Source organism: Ranitomeya variabilis, chromosome 2 (assembly GCF_051348905.1).
Source record: "Ranitomeya variabilis isolate aRanVar5 chromosome 2, aRanVar5.hap1, whole genome shotgun sequence".
Lineage (NCBI taxonomy): Eukaryota > Metazoa > Chordata > Amphibia > Anura > Dendrobatidae > Ranitomeya > Ranitomeya variabilis.
In genome coordinates this window covers 142,239,258-142,262,529 of record NC_135233.1, presented here as the reverse complement: position 1 = coordinate 142,262,529, position 23,272 = coordinate 142,239,258, and positions in this window count along the sequence as shown.

Genomic DNA, 23,272 nt, shown 5'->3' with positions numbered 1-23,272 from the left:
GCTATATACTACGTGGCTGTGCTATATACTATGTGGCTGTGTTATATACTATGTGGCTGTGTTATATACTACATGGGCTGTGTTATATGCTACATGGGCTGTGAGACTATTTCGCCTGGGGTCCTCAAAAACCTGGAGCTCGCCCTGGCTTCACTGATTGGTCGCACCCGGCCGCGAATAATCAGTGACAGACGCAGTCCGGCCGCGAATTGGCGCAGGATTTGAACCACGCTTCGCTAATTGGTCGCGCCCGGCCGGTCGAATCCTGTGTATTCATTGCATTATTTTGAAATCTTCACAAATAAACTGCATACATATTCTAGAATACCCGATGCATTAGAATCGGGCCACCATCTAGTATATAGATATATATATGTATATGTATAGATAGATACAATTGCTGGTTGTACCAGCCTCATGCGCGGTACCACCAGCAGAACACAGTCGCACCACACACACACACACTGTATACACCATGCGTACCACACACTCACACACTGTATATGCCATACGCACCACACAAACACACACACACTGTATATGCCGTACGCAGCCTCTTGCGCGGTACCATCAGCGGAACACCGTCGCGAACACGCCGCCGGGATTAGCCGAATGATTCACTGACTGCCACCATCTTTGTACAGGAGGAGCGCATGCGCAGTTTTAATGTGACCGCCGCTGTCTGTCTGCATAAAGATGGCGGCTGTCTGATTTACTGCCCAGGCGCAGTGAATCATTTGGCTGATTCCAGCAGCAGATGTGCGACATGTCTACAGGCAGAGAAAGCCGGTCACATTAAAGGGTTTTTTCCCACAAATGAAAGTTCATTTTAAAAATTGTCTGTGTCTGACCGTGTACGAAGCATACCACATCTCCTTGGCAGGGGAGGAAGCAAAAGACAACACTGACATTACAGCAGGGGATCACAGAGAATTCATTTTGTCAGGTAAAATATTTCACTGACTGTTTTTAAACAATATTTCACCTCACAAAATGTATCCTCTGCGATCTCCTGCTGTAATGTCAGTATTGTCTTTTGCTTCCTCCTCTGCCCAGAAGCTGTGAGAAAGCGCACAGGCGGGAGACAGCTCAAACTGGACAGCACAGGAAGGAGAAAGACAGCAGACAAGGGGGATAGCACATGGGGTAGACAGTTCAAAGAAGAGAGCACAGATGGGAGAAGTAAGCACACGGGGAAAGAGAGAGTCGATAGGTGGGTGAGCATATGGGGGGAGAGATTTTCAATGCTGCAAAGCCTGCCCTCATCGTGACATTACCACCCTGTGCAAATTAATTCAGGCAAAGCTTTTTTTAAGTAAAATCGTAAGTTGGTTACCACTCAGTGATTCAAACCAGTTTTAATATATAATAAATAAATCTTGGTCAACTAGCCAGTGGAAAAAGGTAATTTTCAGAATTAGTATGTAACAGTGCATTATAACAGTTTATTTTTTTGCTTTGTCACAATTAATTTGCACAGCACTGTATATATCTATATCTTAATATATACTTACCTTGTAATGTCTTCACATCCTGTTTGGTCAAGATGTGTCCGGATCCCAGCATTCCAAGAGGAGGAAGTTCAGCTACCGCCATATTGGGACACCCAAGTGATCGGTGTCTCAATATGGAAACTGCTCGTGGTACCAGCCTCTTGTGCGGTACCACCAGAGGAACACCATCGCGCCACACACATCACACACAGTATACGCCCCAAACACAAACACACACACAGACTGTATATGCCATATGCACCACACACACACACACACACACACACTGTATATGCTGTATGCACCACCACACACCCTGTATATGCTGTACGCAGCCTCTTGTGCAGTACCACCAATGGAACACCGTCGCGAACACGCCGCTGCTGGGATCAGCCAAATTATTCACTGACCGCCACCAATTTGTACAGGAGGCAGCATGGTGCCTTAGTGGTTAGCATTGCAGCGCTGGAGTCCTGGATTCAAATCCCACCAAGGACAACATCGGCAAAGGGTTTGTATGTTCTCCCCATGTTTGCATGTGTTTCCTCCGGGTACTCCGGTTTCCTCCCACATTGCAAAGACATTCTGACAGAGAATTTAGATTGTGACAGCGATGATAATGTGTGCAAAAACTGTAAAGCGCTGTGGAATATGTTAGCGCTATATAAAAATAAAGATTATTACTATTACAGGAGGAGTGCATGCGCAGTTTTAATGTGACCTCTGCTATCTGTCTGCACAAAGATGGTGGTGGTCTGATTTACTGTGCCTGCGTGAATTCCGTGCAGGAGCAGTGAATCATTCGGCTGATCCCGGCGGCAGATGCGCGACATGTCTACAGGCAGACGAAGCCGGTCACATTAAAGGGGTTTTCCCATGAACGAAAGTTAATTTTAAAAATTGTCTGTGTCTGACTGTGTACGGAGCATACCACATCTCCTGGGCAGGGGAGAAAGCAAAAGACAATACTGACATTACAGCAGGGGATCACAGAGGATTTTGTCAGGTAAAATATTTCACTGACTGTTTCTAAACAATATTTTACCTCACAAAATGTATCCTCTGTGATCTCCTGCTGTACTGTGGTATGTTCTCTACATGGTCAGACACAGACAATTTTTAAAATGAACTTTCGTTTGTGGGAAAACCCCTTTAAAAAGCAAATATCAATGCCAATATGGCTCCTCCTTAAAAGTACACCAATAACAATGAAAGGAAAGCAGCAATGGCACAACGTTGAAGATAACAATGGTCAAATGAGACTCTTGAAGAGCATTTGCATTGCTGGGACAAAAACAATGCACATGAGGGGAGAACACAGCACAGGAAGGAGATAGACAGCAGACAAGGGGGATAGCACATGGGGTAGACAGGTCAAAGAAGAGAGCACAGAGGGGAGAAGTCAGCACATGGGGAAAGAGAGAATGGATAGTTGGGTGAGCACATGGGGGTGAGAGATTCTCAACGCTGCAAAGCCTGCCCCCATCGTGACATTACCGCCCTCCCGATGCGATAGCATCTGGCCTCCATCTAGTATATATATATTGTGAGATAGTGCTACCTGAGTGGGTTGGGGACATTCGCTTGGCAATGGGATTAAAGCACTCAGGCACGGTTTCTCACAAAAACATAGCACTTTAACTCGCCAAACAGTTCATTATATACATCCTCATAACATAACAAGCACCAACAGTCTGTTCCAATAGCAGATACTTCTCTGCCGGTAACTCCCTTTGTCTGGAGTTACCTTACAGGAGCTCCTGCTCACACACTGAATCCTGTCAGTCCTGGTTCCCAGGGAAGCTGCCGAACTGGGATCACCGTCTTTGTGACCAATGCACTTCGGATAGTCCAAACCCGCAGACAGAACTGTAGATTCCCCAACACAGTAGCCATCACAGGCTCTGCAGTTATGGCCTCTCCGTGCGCTATTCAGGAAGTCCAGTCCCAGGCACTTCCAACACACAGGCCCTCAGTCCATGGCCTCACCATGTGCTTTCAGGAATCCAGTCCACTCCAGGACATTCCAACACAGACCATCCAGGACTTTACACACTGACCATTCTGGTCCACACACTCTGAACATGTGACCCAAGCCCTGGTCACATTATGTACCTGTAACCACCCCCATAGGTGGCAGGTGTGTATGATTAGCCAGTCCCACCCAGGTCTCCGACTAACACTGCAAGCCTCCCTTTTAACTATACAAATACTTCTGGAACTACAGGTCCCAGAACAACAATACTACAGACTTACAGCGCAGACTCCCTCTGCGCGACACATGCCGGCCATTTACAATCATGCCAGACACTGTTTCATTATCACCATTACAGATACGCCTCCATGCGTATCCTGAAGAGCACATAGAGCGCCCCCTGGCTGTAACATGGGTCACTGCATCACATAATATATATGTAACGCCCACAGGGTGTGACAAGGTAAAGTGGACTCACTAGACCACTGATGGTGCAGTGGCGGCTGTATACCCGATACTCAAAAGACAGGAGAGTGGATCTCAGAAACCAAAAGATATTTATTAACAAGGTAAAAACAAAAAGGAAACAGGTGTCAGAGGGAAAGAACCTCTGGATCACAACACTGTACCACGTAGTGGAGCACCGGGCAAGGTGTACCCCTATACAGGGATTCCCCCGTCACAACACCAGGTGGCCTGAATGCTACGAATCCAGGACCAGAGGACGACCCATACTGACAAACTAGCAACAGAGTAGAATACTTGGGCCTGCTGGTGGAGAGAATCCCAGAAGCTCCATGAAATCCAGCAAAGTTGATCCCACTGGTAGCAGGGTCTGGAGGATTCTGTGAGGAGAGGCAAGACAACTTGGAGTGGGAACCGGAAAGACCAGAGGAGTCCAGAATGGGATTCGCCAGAAGAGGACTCTGTGAAAATAGAATTATAAGTAAAGTGCAGAGCACAGCAGAGCGTGGCCTGAAGCTGAGGCAACAATCCAAAGAATGAACACATTGCCCAAGCACCTCCCTTAACTGGAGGGTGCTTTTTATTCACAGAGCATCATAACACAAACAGCTCTAATAGCGAACAGGTGTACTGCTGTTTCAAGTATGTTCAGGAAGCGGGGCGCGGCTCCTAAGAGCATTTCCAGGAGACCTGCCAAGCGGATGCAGGTTCTTAGCAGAGAAAGAAGCTGCTGATCGTCTGGAGCCACGGACAGGGTGAGTAAGGCTGTGTGATAGGCGCCGGTGTTGTGAATTCTGTTCTCGAGCTCCCTCCTGTGGTTATGAATGGTACTTCGGTGAGTTCTGTTCATGGACTCCCTCTGGTGGCTGTGAGTGGAGCTGCTGGTTCTGAGATTCCTTCTCCAGCTGATCTCATTCAGGCCTTGGCTGGCTGCTCTATTTAACTCCACTCAGAGCTTTACTTGATGCCAGCTGTCAATGTCCTAGTACTGGTTCAGTTCTCTTGGATCTTTCAGATGACCTGTCTATTTCAGCAAAAGCTAAGTCCCTGCTAGCTTATTTGTTACCATTGTGTTTTTGTCCAGCTTGCTATTATGATTTAATCTTGTTTGCTGGAAGCTCTGGGATGCAGAGTGGCACCACCGCGCCGTGAGTCGGTGCGGTGGTTTCTTTTGCACACTCTGCGTGGTTTTTTGTTAGTTTTTATGCTGACCGCAAGATCCCTTTTCTATCCTCTGTCTGTTTAGTTAGTCTGGCCTCCTATGCTGAAATCTATTTCATTCCTGTGTTTGTGACTTCCATCTTAACTCACAGTCAATATATGTGGGGGCTGCCTATTTCTTTGGGGAATTTCTCTGAGGCAAGGTAGGCTGTATTTTCTATCTTTAGGGGTAGTTAGCTCTTAGGCTGTGAAGAGGCGTCTAGGTAGAGTCAGGAACGCTCCACGGCTATTTCTAGTTGTTGTGATAGGATTAGGGGTTGCGGTCAGCAGAGCTCCCACTTCCCAGAGCTCGTCCCGTATTGCTAGTTTGCTCATCTGGTCATTACTAGTGCTCCTAACCACCAGCCAAACATAACACGCCAGTCTCCCTGCACAGCGGAAACCGGACCTGCGGCTGAGGGCATGACAGTATATATATATATATATATATATATATACATATATATATATATATATATATATATATATATATATACATATATACATACACACACACACACATATATATGTACACACTTCATTACAGTCACCACCAGGCTCCACAATAACCACAGAAAAAAGCTGCTACCACCAATTGTTTATACAGGTCGATTGGAAACTTGTTTCTGGTAATGTAGAGCTTCACAAGACTTCAGGGGTACAGTTTAAAGACTATTACATTTCATATCTTTAATCCCAAAAATTAGGCAGTGTTTACAAAAATGTACAAAAGATATTACAAAGGGGTCAAGACAATGCAGTATATATGCAATCACATAAAAATAAAAAGGGATGAATACAAGAAAATTACTGGACCTGATGTCACAGGAATGGTGTAGATCTTTGCATAGGGAAGCACTCCAACTGGAAAATATGGCTGTCCTACAGCAAGCTGTATCTCCCAGCACTGAACAATGGCATTAATTCAGAATCTGCTTTTATCAGGTACAAGCCACTCCCATTGGTGACCTCAGATGGGGGCTTGTAGATGTGATGTGGCTCAGGTACCAAAAATTATGAGATACCCGATATTAAGGATATCTGCACTACTGGAGGTCACAGGCCAGAAATATTAATGCCATATTTCCTATCATGATTTTAGCTATATGTGAAGACACGTCTCTACGGAGACATGGCATATCCAACTTTGTCCAGAGAAGCACACAGCACGGTGATGTAAGTAAATGCGTTTTGTTCACCACTTCATCACAACGCTAAAACTATGTCTCCCACAGCTATAAGACCTACACCGGTCACAAAAATGTTTTCCAATGGCTGGTATCCCATGCCATCCTAGCTATCTGAAATTATTTTGAACATAGAAAGCCTAATCTACATAGGAGAGAAAAGTGCGCCTCACATATCTGCTCTCCATCAGATAACCTACTTCAATTACCTGTTCACAGCAGGGATCAGATTGAGTGTTAGCTTTTTTCCATTTATAAAATATGATGATACCATGCTCATATGCTCAATATGAGGGTGACAGTGATGCTGGGAGTTGTAGCTATCAAAACTGGAGTGACACAGAGAACACTGCGGTATATATCACTGTTCTACATTAAAGTATTTTCTACCTGTTTCTGCACTTGTAAGTTGAAATAAGCATCTCCACTAGTGTTGAGCATTCCGATACTGCAAATATTGGGTATCGGCCAATATTCGCTGTATCGGAATTCCGATACCGAGTTCCGATATTTTTGTGATATCGGAAATCGGAATCGGAAGTTCCTATAAGCTCCCAGGCGTGTGCGGTGCGTATGGTTCCCAGGGTCTGGAGGAGAGGAGACTCCTTCAGACCCTGGGATCCATATTCATGTAAAAAATAAAGAATAAAAATAAAAAATATGGATATACTCACCCTCGGACGGCCCCTGGACCTCAGCGGTGCAACCGGCAGCCTCCGTTCCTAAGAATGCAGTGAGTGTAGGACCTGCGATGACGTCGCGGCTTGTGATTGGTCGCGTGAGCGGTCACATGAGCGTTCACGCGACCAATCACAAGCCGCGATGTCATCGAAGGTCCTTCACTCTGCATTCTTAGGAACGGAGGCAGACGCTTGCAGCGGTGACAGCCAGGGCTCGTCCGAGGGTGAGTATATCCATAATTTTTATTCTTTATTTTTACATGAATATGGATCCCAGGGTCTGAAGGAGAGTTTCCTCTCCTTCAGACCCTGGGAACCATCCAGGATCACTTCCGATATTTGTGTCCCATTGACTTGTATTGGTATCGGGTATCAGTATCGGCGATATCCGATATTTTTTGGATATCGGCCGATCCAATCCGATACCGATACTTTCGAATATCGGAAGGTATCGCTCAACACTAATCTCCACTCTACCTTCTGCAATTCTTAATAAGTTTCTCTTATTTGTACTGAGAAGTGAACAGTACATCATTTAGATTCTCTAGTAAGATTTTATCACAAGCCTCAATAAGCCCCAAACCCTATAACCATGGCTATTTGTGTGGAAAAAAAAAATCAATTTGAGGTTCTAATATCCTCAAATTTATAGGTAATTTAAAGGTTATTACATTTATAGGTAATTTAAAGGTTATTTATAGTAACCTTTTCTGAAAGGCCATAGAGGCTGCAATACCATTAAGCAAAAGGCATCACTAACTAAACAACACCATGAAGGAAGACCAAGTATATCTCCAAACAAGTCAGGGGCAAAGTTATTCAGAAGTACAAGTCAGGGTTGGGTTATTAAAGGGAACCTGTCACCCCCAAAATCGAGGGTGAGCTAAGCCCACCGGCATCAGGGGCTTATCTACAGCATTCAGTAATGCTGTAGATAAGCCCCCGATGTATCCTAAAAGATGAGAAAAAGAGATTATATTATACTCACCTGGGCAGGCGGTCCGATCCGGTGGGCGTCGCGGTCCAGTCCGGGGCCTCCCATCTTCATAGGATGACGTCCTCTTCGGGTCTTCATGCTGCGGCTCCGGCGCAGGCGTACTTTGTCTGCCCTGTTGAGGGCAGAGCAAAGTACTGCAGTGCGCAGGCGTCGGGAAAGGCTCTCCAAACACGACATGGCACCCGCCAATGATTCCAGCCAATTTTGCGCTCAAAAAGTCAAACGCTGCTCCCTCCCTCCTGAGCCCTGCCATGCACCAAAACAGTGGCTTTTCCCCACATACCCCTGTATGTACTCAGGAGAAATTGCACAACAAATTTTGTGGTCCATTTTCTCCTGATACCCTAGTGAAAATAAAAAAAAAATTGCTTCCAAAGTACATTTTTTGTGAAAAAAGTAAAATGTTCATTTTTTCTTCCACATTGCTTTAGTTCTCATTAAACACCTGAAGGGTTAATAAACTTCTTGAATGTGATTTGGGCACCTTGAGGGATGTAGTTTTTAGAATGCTGTCACTTTTTGGAAAAGACATGCCCCCCTGACAAACTACAGGTAGGAAAGGCAAATTCTAAAACCGAAAAGTTCGGCATTGGCAGGGACCCCAACTAAAAGAGCCACCTTGACAGAATGCAGCATTAGTGCTGCACAAGTTGGCTCTTGTAGTTAAAAACGCTGGGGGGGGGGGGGGGGGGTGTGACAGGTTCCCTTTAAAGAAGTAATCAAAGGGAAAGATATATGGGGCACATATACTGAACACACTAAAAAGTACAAAGTAATGAAATACAATACTAAAGGTACTGTATATAGGTTAAATGTCCAGCACAGTCAACATGGGTGCAGAGCAATGCAAGCGATACTATTCCTATAGGGTATACAGTACCTATACATAACAAAATCTACAAGAATGCATACATTAGTCCATGATTTAATAAAATAAGTCAATCTCCTGAATATAGAGAAGTAATCATGAGGAGAGACATACTTACAGCCTAATCTATATAGAAATTAAGATATAAGTATGAATAGCATACATCGCATCCCCGGTTCAAGGTGCGGCGCACACCCCGATGCATGTTTCGGAACTTAGTCCTTCGTCAGTTCAAGAATACAGCAGGTTAAAGAGCTGTAAGTGCATCGTCACATCCTAATGAACTTCAAGACTGAAATTCAAATCCTGATTTCTCCCTGCTGGAGCAGTTCTGTTGGGTCATCAAGGGATTCATTGGATTAAATTTTAAAGAATTACACAGTCATATTAATTGTTTGGTGGAAAGGATTCTGACATTTTCCCTTGAAAGGGCATGTGTCAGTAGGATGAAACCTCCTAAGTCATCCATAAAGAAAGCTGCAGGATTGGTACTTGATTTGTGAAACATTTGGTTTTCATAAAGTAAAAGGACGTGAAAAGTAAATAGATGTCTGCAGGCATGTCCTCCCATCTGGTCATCCTTGTATTCTACGCAGTCCCTGGCTATTGTTCACACTAGCAGAGACTCATGCGCCAGCCCTACTGCAGAAAACGGCATCAGGGCTGAGCAGGGATCAAGTGTTGTGGGCCCCTTAATTTCCAAGCACCAGCTCTTCTGCACCAAAATTAGCTAAGATCAAATGATGAATGGATCAATCCACTGAGGATTGAGTTCGAAACTGGGAAAGTTTCTCTTGTGTAGTGTGTAAGCTTTAATGGTCAGCAAGGTCCTCTCGCTCTCTATCCTGTAGAGAGTAAGCACTTATAGTCAGGGGGTTCTCTCTACCCTCTCCCTTATATGTATTCTGCAAGCGATTACAAGCTTTCCAGATTTGCTCATGTTTATTTTCCGCAAATCAAATTTTTTGGGAACATTAGGCGATGTTGATGAATTCGAATTTGAAAAGCGCCGCTCATCTCTAGTAAGAACCTGTACATTTTCCATGCTTTTTTTTTTTTTTACTATGAGGAGGCCATTTCAATCATACACAATCATTCAGTGTTATCAAATTGCACAAAATAAAGTTTTATAACTTGAGGGCAAGCTCACTGGTGCTTGTTAGGACATAATAAGGCACATATGTGTCATTTACTTCAATTTTAATCACCCAAGGGCCCCACTTCTCTCCTGCTACTGGGGCTTAATCTCATTACGTGTCAAAATTAGAATGACTCAATTTCATACTAGTGTAGCAATTCACTCGGAAAAATAGGCAACACACTAAAAACTGCAACTAACCCTGCCAGTTCCTGTACAGACCAGAGATCCTGACCGCACAGTCCTTAGTGGTTCCTGCGTGAGCTGAGATAGCTCTGACCACAGACTAGACGATCGCAACTCGGATCTACAGGTCCTTCTCAAAAAATTAGCATATAGTGTTAAATTTCATTATTTACCATAATGTAATGATTACAATTAAACTTTCATATATTATAGATTCATTATCCACCAACTGAAATTTGTCAGGTCTTTTATTGTTTTAATACTGATGATTTTGGCCTACAACTCCTGATAACCCAAAAAACCTGTCTCAATAAATTAGCATATTTCAACCGTCCAATCAAATAAAAGTGTTTTTTAATAACAAACAAAAAAACCATCAAATAATAATGTTCAGTTATGCACTCAATACTTGGTCGGGAATCCTTTGGCAGAAATGACTGCTTCAATGCGGCGTGGCATGGAGGCAATCAGCCTGTGACACTGCTGAGATGTTATGGAGGCCCAGGATGCTTCAATAGCGGCCTTAAGCTCATCCAGAGTGTTGGGTCTTGCGTCTCTCAACTTTCTCTTCACAATATCCCACAGATTCTCTATGGGGTTCAGGTCAGGAGAGTTGGCAGGCCAATTGAGCACAGTAATACCATGGTCAGTAAACCATTTACCAGTGGTTTTGGCACTGTGAGCAGGTGCCAGGAAGCATGAAGTGCTCCAAAATCTCCTGATAGCTAGCTGCATTGACCCTGCCCTTGATGAAACACAGTGGACCAACACCAGCAGCTGATATGGCACCCCACACCATCACTGACTGGGTACTTGACACTGGACTTCAGGCATTTTGGCATTTCCTTCTCCCCAGTCTTCCTCCAGACTCTGGCACCTTGATTTCCGAATGACATGCAAAATTTGCTTTCATCAGAAAAAAGTACTTGGGACCACTTAGTAACAGTCCAGTGCTGCTTCTCTGTAGCCCAGGTCAGGCACTTCTGCCGCTGTTTATGGTTCAAAAGTGGCTTTACCTGGGGAATGCGGCACCTGTAGCCCATTTCCTGCACACGCCTGTGCACGGTGGCTCTGGATGTTTCCACACCAGACTCAGTCCACTACTTCCTCAGGTTCCCCAAGGTCTGGAATCGGTCCTTCTCCACAATCTTCCTCAGGTTCCGGTCACCTCTTCTCGTTGTACAGCGTTTTCTGCCACATTGTTTCCTTCCAACAGACTTACCATTGAGGTGCCTTGATACAGCACTCTGGGAACAGCCTATTTGTTGAGAAATTTCTTTCTGGGTCTTACCCTCTTGCTTGAGGGTGTCAATGATGGCCTTCTTGACATCTGTCAGGTCGCTAGTCTTACCCATGATGGGGGTTTTGAGTAATGAACCAGGCAGGGAGTTTTTAAAAGCCTCAGGTATCTTTTGCATGTGTTTAGAGTTAATTAGTTGATTCAGAAGATTAGGGTAATAGGTCGTTTAGAGAACCTTTTCTTGATATGCTAATTTATTGAGACAGGTTTTTTGGGTTATCAGGAGTTGTAGGCCAAAATCATCAGTATTAAAACAATAAAAGACCTGACAAATTTCAGTTGGTGGATAATGAATCTATAATATATGAAAGTTTAATTGTAATCATTACATTATGGTAAATAATGAAATTTAACACTATATGCTAATTTTTTGAGAAGGACCTGTATGCTGCCTGAAAGGCTGTCAAACGCTTCACATTCCTCCTAAAGAAATGGAGGGTAGAGCAGAGTGGAAATTACCTACAGAAAAGAAAGTGTGTTGAATAGAAAGAGATCCCAGAATGATCCAAACTAAGCTGCCCTTTATCTTCCCTTATTCACACACTGATGTCCACTCTAACACATGGTAAGGTTTTTAATATTAGACAGTGTAAGACTGACCTGATAAGGTCACCTTGCGGACGGTGGGATACTATTTTTGATCAAAAGCAGTATTACTAAGAACCCTGTGTTATTTAAATGCACTTTTGCTTTTCACTTATTCAGTTAGAGCAGGGTTTATGTTCATTTTGTTTCTTGTAGGTTTTATATGCTCTATGGCCAATGTGAACATGCGTTGATGTGCTGCATGTGTACCAACTTAAACCAAGCTCAATTTTTGTGTTTTAACTAATCAGTTGGTAGAAATTGACAGCTGAGCTACAGCTGTCATGGCCTTAATCTGAAAAACCTCAGCTCCTGATTGTTTAAACTTCTAGATAATACGGTCAATACTTACAGAGGCATCTAAGTGGAAGGAGGGTCCGTTGGCCACTCTGTCACCCATGGAATGCTGATGGGTTACTGTGATAGGTGGAGGCCTTATAATGGCTTAAAGATTTGCCACCTACATAAGTCTACTAAGCCCTGCGGCAATGTCTAAAAATACTGTCTGAATAGAATACTGACACGCAGGCATACTACTGTGTAGTACATGAGTATTCAGTACACCCATGTGGTCTGTTCTGCTGAGGAATAAGGTACATAGGATTGAGGCGTTATGACCAAGAGTATAGCCTAGAATATTAGCATATCATTAATAAAATATATTTTATAGAAATTTAACAAGTGCATACAGAAAAACACTTTCAATACATGAATATGTAAAATCTTATTGCTTGGAACTGTCTTAAACTATGTAAAGTATTTATAGAAAGCATTTGTTTGTGTGAATTCCCTATGGTGCTCTTTGAAGGTAAAGGAATTTCAGGCATGAGAGCAGACCAGCACATGCTCTAGAATGCTAGAAATTTTGAGACATGTCTAGGGTGACTCCCTGTACAGCAGCTGAGCAGCAGAGCAAAAATACACGTAATTATATTTAACAAAAAAAAGTATAGTTTATGTATAAACATTTTAGTGGAAATGGGATATTCTGGCACTATGTCTTGACTTTTCACTAAATTTTGAGAAATAGCTTAAATATGTAAAATTGATACTCATAAAATACATTTGATAATTCAAATACGTGTCCGAATGTAAAAAACGATTAAATATTATCTGTCAACCTAAATAGCTATTTGGTACATATTTATATTAAATATATAAAACCCTAAAATTTCTTAGTACCACAATTCTATAGAATCATATCTATATTGCCATATACCAAAAACACAAGTCGCAGACAGATGAGGAAAGACAAGATAAGAACACCATAAATTTGGTATTTTGCACCAAGATACAAACATCAGATTCTTTTAAAGGGAATCTGTCACCCCCAGATGTATAAGACCTATTGATATGGGCATACAGGTAATAGAAATGTTACACTAGTCCTACCTGTATGCCTCATATTAATGGTCTTGTTGCTGAGAAATGTTATATTCTGTCTTTATGTTAATGATTTCTTACAGGCTCTGGGGCATGTGGTGCCTGGAAGAAATCCCTGCCTCCTGTCTTTATTGTAATACATACCACCTCCCATCAGCGTCAGTTATTCTTGATAACCAGCCTTGCTGAAGCTGACAGCTGAGGGTTGCAGCCCAAAGTTGTCAGTTTTGCCTGGCTGATTATCAAATATACAGTATACAGGGGAACCCCAAGTCATTTTTTACATTATTTATAGCACAGGGAGTGGCTGATGAATACTCCCATCAGCCGCCACCTGCTCTCTCTGTTAACAGTTGAATACAATTCTCAATATTGTCCCCTGCTAGCGCTGATTGGAGAACCGGAAACACAGACGTCTGAAAGAGCTCTTAGTGAACGCGGTCATTTACCAAACTTTGGATGACTTTTGCCGATTTTTAGGAAAAAAGCTCTAGAATCCGAACACGAATCCAAATGTGCAATGTTCATGCCAAATTTGAGATTGTCAAACATTTTCAATACACAGTATCAGACTTTTAGGCTACTTAAATTGTAAACACTGTCCAAAGATTTTCTGTTTTGGGGGCAGATACCTGTCTTGGTGGTGGTGTGTATGGGTATAATATTGGACTATAAATCAAATAATAAAGCTGGAGTGACTGAAAATGCAAATGTCTTATCTGCTAAACAAATTAAATAAAATATTGTGGGTACGTTCACATGAAAGAGTTGTGACAGTTGCAACTCCTATAAAAGCATGTAAAGACAGCTGCCGGACCACCAACAAAATGCCATATAGAAAAATGAGGAATACGGGAGTTCAGAGTCCGCACTGACCAAGGTTCAAAGGTGTATGAAGGTGGTTTATTATGTCAATGAGAGAGCTAGAGCTTTTTTTTCCCACTGATGAAGCTATTTGGTGGCTTGTTTTTTGGGGGGACAAGATGACCTTTTCAGCAATAACGTTTTTATTTACATATGAGTTTTTGGTTGTGTTTTATTTCCCTTTTTTGGCGGTGTCAAGAAAAAGCATAGTTTTTTGGCACGTTTATTATATACTAGATGGTGGTCCGATTCTAACGCATCGGGTATTCTAGAATATGTACAGTGCCTACAAGTAGTATTCAACCCCCTGCAGATTTAGCAGGTTTACACATTTGGAATTAACTTGGCATTGTGACATTTGGACTGTAGATCAGCCTGGAAGTGTGAAATGCACTGCAGCAAAAAAGAATGTTATTTCTTTGTTTATTTTTTTTTTAAATTGTGAAAAGTTTTTTCAGAGGGTCATTTATTATTCAACCCCTCAACCCACCAGAATTCTGTTTGGTTCCCCTAAAGTATTAAGAAGTAGTTCAGGCACAAAGAACAATGAGCTTCACATGTTTGGATTAATTCTCTCTTTTTCCAGCCTTTTCTGACTATTTAAGACCCTCCCCAAACTTGTGAACAGCACTCATACATGGTCAACATGGGAAAGACAAAGGAGCATTCCAAGGCCATCAGAGACAAGATCGTGGAGGGTCACAAGGCTGGCAAGGGGTACAAAACCCTTTCCAAGGAGTTGGGCCTACCTGTCTCCACTGTTGGGAGCATCATCCGGAAGTGGAAGGCTTATGGAACTACTGTTAGCCTTCCACGGCCTGGACAGCCTTTGAAAGTTTCCTCCCGTGCCGAGGCCAGGCTTGTCCGAAGAGTCAAGGCTAACCCAAGGACAACAAGGAAGGAGCTCCGGGAAGATCTCATGGCAGTGGGGACATTGGTTTCAGTCAATACCATAAGTAACGTACTCCACCGCAATGGTCTCCGTTCCAGACGAGCCCGTAAGGTACCTTTACTTTCAAAGCGTCATGTCAAGGCTCGTCTACAGTTTGCTCATGATCACTTGGAGGACTCTGAGACTGACTGGTTCAAGGTTCTCTGGTCTGATGAGACCAAGATCGAGATCTTTGGTGCCAACCACACACGTGACGTTTGGAGACTGGATGGCACTGCATACGACCCCAAGAATACCATCCCTACAGTCAAGCATGGTGGTGGCAGCATCATGCTGTGGGGCTGTTTCTCAGCCAAGGGGCCTGGCCATCTGGTCCGCATCCATGGGAAGATGGATAGCACGGCCTACCTGGAGATTTTGGCCAAGAACCTCCGCTCCTCCATCAAGGATCTTAAGATGGGTCATCATTTCATCTTCCAACAAGACAACGACCCAAAGCACACAGCCAAGAAAACCAAGGCCTGGTTCAAGAGGCAAAAAATCAAGGTGTTGCAGTGGCCTAGTCAGTCTCCTGACCTTAACCCAATTGAAAACTTGTGGAAGGAGCTCAAGATTAAAGTCCACATGAGACACCCAAAGAACCTAGATAACTTGGAGAAGATCTGCATGGAGGAGTGGGCCAAGATAACTCCAGAGACCTGTGCCGGCCTGATCAGGTCTTATAAAAGACGATTATTAGCTGTAATTGCAAACAAAGGTTATTCCACAAAATATTAAACCTAGGGGTTGAATAAAAATTGACCCACACTTTTATGTTTAAAATTTATAAAAATTTAACTGAGCAACAAAACTCTTTGGTTTGTAAGATTTATGCATCTGTTAATAAATCCTGCTCTTGTTTGAAGTTTGAAGGCTCTAACTTATTTGCATCTTATTAATCCTGCCAAATCTGCAGGGGGTTGAATACTACTTGTAGGCACTGTATGTATGTATATAGCAGCCACATAGTATATAGCACAGGCTGCGTAGTATATAGGAGGCATGTAGTATGTAGCAGACAAATACTACGTGGCCTGTGCTATATACTATGTGGCTGGTATATACATACATATTCTAGAATTCCTGATGCGTTAATACAGGCCATGCAGTACATAACACAGCCCACGTACTATATAACATAGCCCACGCAGTAAATAGCAGCCACGCAGTATATAACAAAGGCGACATAGTATATAACACAGGGCACATAGTATATAGCACAGCCCACACAGTATATAACACAGCCCACGCAGTATATAACACTGCCCATGTAGTATATAGCGCAGCCCCCGCAGTATATCACACAGCCCATGTAGTATATAACACTGCCCATGTAGTATATAGCACAGCCCCCGCAGTATATCACACAGCGCACGCAGTGTATAACACTGCCCATGTAGTATATAGCACAGCCCCCGCAGTATATCACACTGCCCATGTAGTATATAGCACAGCCCCCGCAGTATATCACACTGCCCATGTAGTATATAGCACAGCCCACGCAGTATATCACACAGCCCACGCAGTATATCACACTGCCCATGTAGTATATCACACAGCCCACGCAGTATTTAGTAGTGTGGGCACCATATCCCTGTTAAAAAAAATGATTAAAATAAAAAATAGTGATATACTCACCCACCGGGATCCACCGAAGCTCTGGCGATGGCGCGTGGCTGCCGCCATCTTCCGTTCCCAGGATGCATTGCGAAATTACCCAGAAGACTTAGCGGTCTCGCGAGACCGCTAAGTCTTCTGGGTAATTTCGCAATGCATCTCTGGGGACGGAAGATGGCGGCAGCCGCGTGCGGCTCGGCGGACTACGGAGGGTGAGAATAGCAGGTTTTTTGTTTTTTTTATTATTTTTAACATTACATTTTTTTACTATTGATGCTGCATAGGCAACATCAATAGTAAAAAGTTGGGGACACACAGGGTTAATAGCAGCGGTAACGGAGTGCGTTACCCGCTGCATAACGCGGTCTGTTACAGCTGCCATTAACCCTGTGTGAGCGCTGACTGGAGGGGACTCGGGAGAATGGAGCGGGCGCCGGGCACTGACTGCGGGGAGTAAGGAGAGGCCATTTTGACGCCGGACTGTGCCCGTCGCTGATTGGTCGTGGCCGTTTTGCCGCGACCAATCAGCGACTTGGATTTCCATGACAGACAGAGGCCGTGACCAATGAATATCCGTGACAGACAGACAGACAGAAAGACAGACAGATGGAAGTGACCCTTAGACAATTATATAGTAGACTTTTTGACTGTGCTCACAGATTTATAGATTGGATTATTCTGGACGTGGCAATGTCAAATAAGTGCACTTTTTTTACATAAATATATGTATTTATAGGTATAATTTTTTTATTTTGTGATTTAAAAAAAAATATTTTACAATTTTTTTAACCTTTTTTTTATTTTTTATTTTTTACAAAGTCCCACTATGGGACTTTAACTTTTATTACTATAGTCACTGGTATAATGCATTGCCTTGCATTACACTTGTCAGTGTTACACTGACAGAGTGCCTTTTAGACCATGCTATATTCCATCTGCTTTAATGTCCTAGTGTAGCAGGCAGACACTCGATTTCAAACCATTATCATGCCCTGTCATTTGGGTTTTAAGACTATTGTTTAAAAATATCTGTTTATATTTGCAGGACACGCAAGAATTTTTGTTTATATTTCAGGACTTTTTGTGGCATGATGAATTAAATCTTGACAGTATTAATGTCGAGCCTATACAGCTTCAATATGTGAGTGTGCAGGCAATTAGACATCAATTTCTTACATTCAGTGGAGGCATTATTATACATCTACATTATGTCTGATGTTCATATTAAATGACAATGCATTCCAGTTTGATGGCAGACAGTTCCGCCAGATATGTGGAACCGCGATGGGGATCCTTGTGGCCCCAACTTTTACTAATCTATTTTTGGTGACTTTGGATGATGGATTGATTTATAATACAGCTAATCTTTTTGTTAAGTATATACATTTGTATTTGAGTTACATGGACAATATATTATTTGTTTAGTCAGGTTCTGAAAATGAATTTTGCAATATCTGAATGGCAGCAACAGTAATATGCATTTTGCAAAAATATATTTGGTAAGGATCAATTGAGTTCTTGGATGTATCAAGGTGATAAATAAGGAGCTGGTTTCAAGCTATTATAAACCAACTGCTACAAATTCCCTGTTGCACTTTGATAGTTCTCATCAATATTATACTAATAGAACACTGCCACCAATTTTTATTTTTGAGAAGCAAAACAGCAAAGACCAGACATTTAGTGCACAAGCAGAGGATTTCTACCATTGTTTGAGATTGAGGGGTTGTCCCCAGGATAAAGCTTATGCTTCAAAAGGAGCACAAAATAAGGATAGGGAAATTGTATTAAGCAAAACAGGTTATAAAAGTAAAAGGGCAATGAGATTTGTATTTTCTCTTAGACATCCAGTTGAAGATATAAGATTGAGGGTAGGTGCCCACGTTGCGGATTTCTGTGCGGATTTTTCCACACAGTTTTTGAGAAATCCGCAGGTAAAACGGACTGCATTTTACCTGTGGATTACCTGCGGATTTACAGCGGATTTCCAGTGTTTTTTGTGCAGATTTCACCTGCGTTTTACCACCTGCGGATTCCTATTGAGGAGCAGATGTAAAACGCTGCGGAATCAGCACAAAGAATTGACATACTGCGGAAAATAAACCGCAGAGTTTCCGCGTGGTATTTTCCGCAGCATGTGCACTGCGGATTTTGTTTTCCATAGGTTTACATGGTACTGTAAACTGGATGGAAATCCACAGGCAAATCCACAACGTGTGCACATACCCTTCCTATTTTCAAGAATTGGTATAATATTACAAATAATTCCAAGATAGCTTAAATTTGTTAGAGTAAGCCAATTATATCTTTTTGATGGATTGAGAATCTTAGGGATTTCCTAGTATGATGATGTTTCATATTTAATACTTGCCAGAAGACGTGGTTTATGAATAATGTACTAAAAGGTATATACAGATGAGGTCAATACTGATTTTGTAGTCACCTGATCCATGGTAAGAGGCTGCAGATTGCAAGTAACACATTGGGCGTGAACAGCTTTCTCATCTGTCAAATGAATGTTGTGATATATGCATTCTTGTATCCATGCTAAAGGTTCTAAATAAGTAAAATAATTAGACCAATGTTTCAAAAGTTTGGGGAACATGATTGTGACATAGGATCCCTTTGTTTGATTGTCTCATGCAGGTAGAGCACTCAATGACAGGTTTTAATAGACATAATGCCCCATAGCAAAGTGTAAATTGTTTGTCAGATTAGGGCCATTAGGACTGCTCGGACTGTATGTAAATAAAGTGTGTATTGTTAAGTAGATGGGGTTTGCAGAATGTGGGGGGCTGCAATAGACAAAATGACAGTAGGCTTCTTTCCATGTTCCTATACCACTGTTGTAATAAATAGCCTATCTTTTCACTTCTTGGTGAATGACGTAGATTTTCTACTCTGTATATTGCTGTGGACTGTGATTTTACTGATAATGGCCTGGCAGGTTTATCACGTGAGTTATCTAGGATTTTTGTAATATGGAATGGAGCAGTGCCAGGTTACCTTTCTTTATTGTGCAACAGTTTGTTTTTTGCTGTAACCCAACCGCACCTGGGGAAAATAACTTTCTGAAACCAGAAAACTCCTGTTCACACTCGGTGTTTTTGCTGCTTTTTTATGCTAATTTTCAGCTGCTTTTTACAGTACCAGCAAAGCCTATGAGATTTCAGAAATCTCATGCACACACATTGTTTTTTTTGTCATCAGGATTTTGTGCTTTGCAGCATTTTTTTTACATAGAGCATGTCACTTCTTTCAGTGTTTTTTTCAGCGTTTTTGTAGCGTTTTTCACCCATTGACTTGAATGGATGGTGAAAAAATGCTGCAAATACGCAGGTTGACTTTTTTGCAGCGTATTTGCTGCAGAAAAGTCAAGGACAGCCAGATGTGACCTCACACTCAGCTCTGCTATTTCTAGGTGGCAGGCTGCATGATGCGTCCATACAGCCTGTCATCCAGCAGAGCGGACCCGAACCCTATTCACTTGAATGAGGGGCCCAACAATACAGTGTTTGACACACTGTCATATGCATGACAGCGCAGCAAATACCGCTTCTAAGCGATGGTGAAACCATCCCTGCCTGTCAGAAAGCCACAGTTCCCACGCTGTCAAAAGACAGCGGGAGTGCTCGGCTGTGATCGGAGGTATATAGTTTACAGGTGTCAGCTGATAAGACTACAGCTCCCATCATCTGACACCCGCTGCCGCTAATGACAGTGAGAGCAGGAGCAGCGGTGTTATGATGACCTGGTGGTTAGGAGCACTAGGAATGACCTGATGAGCAAACTAGTAATACAGGACAAGCTCTGGGAAGTGGGAGCTCTGCTGACCGCAACCCCTAATCCTATCACAACAACTAGAAATAGCCGTGGAGCGTACCTGACTCTGCCTAGACGCCTCTTCACAGCCTAAGAGCTAACTACCCCTAAAGATATTTCCCAAAGAAATAAGCAGCCCCCCACAAATATTGACTGTGAGTTAAGATGGAAGTCACAAACACAGGAATGAAATAGGTTTCAGCAAAGGAGGCCAGACTTAACTAAACAGACTGAGGATAGAAAAGGTATCTTTGCGGTCAGCATAAAAAACTACCAAAAAACTACGCAGAGTGTGCAAAAGAGACCCCCGCACCGACTTACGGCGTGGAGGTGCCACTCTGCATCCCAGAGCTTCCAGCTAGCAGGGCAAAATCATGATAGCAAGCTGGAACAGAAAAACAGTGGTAAACAAATAAGCTAGCAGGGAATTAGCTTTTGCTGGAGTAGACAGGTCATCTGAAAGATCCAAGAAAGAACTGAACCAGTACTAGAACATTGACAGCTGGCATCAAGTAACGATCTAAGTGGAGTTAAATAGAGCAGCAGCCTAGAACTAAACGAAGTCAGCTGAGGAAGGAACCTCAGAGCCAGCAGCTCCACTCACAGACACCAGAGGGAGTCCATGGACAGAACTCACCGAAGTACCATTCATAACCACCGGAGGGAGTTCGAGAACAGAATTCACAACACAGCGGATAGGAGTATTCATCAGCCGCACCTGCGCTGTAAATAAATAATTAAAAAAAAGGGCATGGGTTCCCCTGTATTTTTGATAACCAGCCGAAAAAATTAAAGCTGGGGGCTGCAACCCTCAGCTGTCAGCTTCAGCAAGGCTGGTTATCAAGAATAGAGGAGTCTCCATATCGTATTTTTAAAATTATTTATACAGTGGGGCAAAAAAGTATTTAGTCAGTCAGCAATAGTGCAAGTTCCACCACTTAAAAAGATGAGAGGCGTCTCTAATTTACATCATAGGTAGACCTCAACTATGGGAGACAAACTGAGAAAAAAAAATCAAGAAAATCACATTGTCTGTTTTTTTATCATTTTATTTGCATATTATGGTGGAAAATAAGTATTTGGTCAGAAACAAACAATCAAGATTTCTGGCTCTCACAGACCTGTAACTTCTTCTTTAAGAGTCTCCTCTTTCCTCCACTCATTACCTGTAGTAATGGCACCTGTTTAAACTTGTTATCAGTATAAAAAGACACCTGTGCACACCCTCAAACAGTCTGACTCCAAACTCCACTATGGTGAAGACCAAAGAGCTGTCAAAGGACAGCAGAAACAAAATTGTAGCCCTGCACCAGGCTGGGAAGACTGAATCTGCAATAGCCAACCAGCTTGGAGTGAAGAAATCAACAGTGGGAGCAATAATTAGAAAATGAAGACATTCAAGACCACTGATAATCTCCCTCAATCTGGGGCTCCACGCAAAATCCCACCCCGTGGGGTCAGAATGATCACAAGAACGATGAGCAAAAATCCCAGAACCACGCAGGGGGACCTAGTGAATGAACTGCAGAGAGCTGGGACCAATGTAACAAGGCCTACCATAAGTAACACACTACGCCACCATGGACTCAGATCCTGCAGTGCCAGACGTGTCCCACTGCTTAAGCCAGTACATGTCCGGGCCCGTCTGAAGTTTGCTAGAGAGCATTTGGATGATCCAGAGGAGTTTTGGGAGAATGTCCTATGGTCTGATGAAACCAAACTGGAACTGTTTGGTAGAAACAAAACTTGTCATGTTTGGAGGAAAAAGAATACTGAGTTGCATCCATCAAACACCATACCTACTGTAAAGCATGGTGGTGGAAACATCATGCTTTGGGGCTGTTTCTCTGCAAAGGGGCCAGGACGACTGATCCGGGTACATGAAAGAATGAATGGGGCCATGTATCGTGAGATTTTGAGTGCAAACCTCCTTCCATCAGCAAGGGCATTGAAGATGAAACGTGGCTGGGTCTTTCAACATGACAATGATCCAAAGCACACCGCCAGGGCAACGAAGGAGTGGCTTCGTAAGAAGCATTTCAAGGTCCTGGAGTGGCCTAGCCAGTCTCCAGATCTCAACCCTATAGAAAACCTTTAGAGGGAGTTGAAAGTCCGTGTTGCCAAGCGAAAAGCCAAAAACATCACTGCTCTAGAGGAGATCTGCATGGAGGAATGGGCCAACATACCAACAACAGTGTGTGGCAACCTTGGGAAGACTTACAGAAAACGTTTGACCTCTGTCATTGCCAAAAAAGGATATATTACAAAGTATTGAGATGAAATTTTGTTTCTGACCAAATACTTATTTTCCACCATAATATGCAAATAAAATGATAAAAAAACAGACAATGTGATGTTCTTGATTTTTTTTTCTCAGTTTGTCTCCCATAGTTGAGGTCTACCTATGATGAAAATTACAGACGCCTCTCATCTTTTTAAGTGGTGGAACTTGCACTATTGCTGACTGACTAAATACTTTTTTGCCCCACTGTATAAATAATTTAAAAAAAAACGGCGTGGCCCCCCCCCCCCCCCCCATTTTTCACAACCAGCCTTGCTAAAGCAGACAGCTGGGGACTGG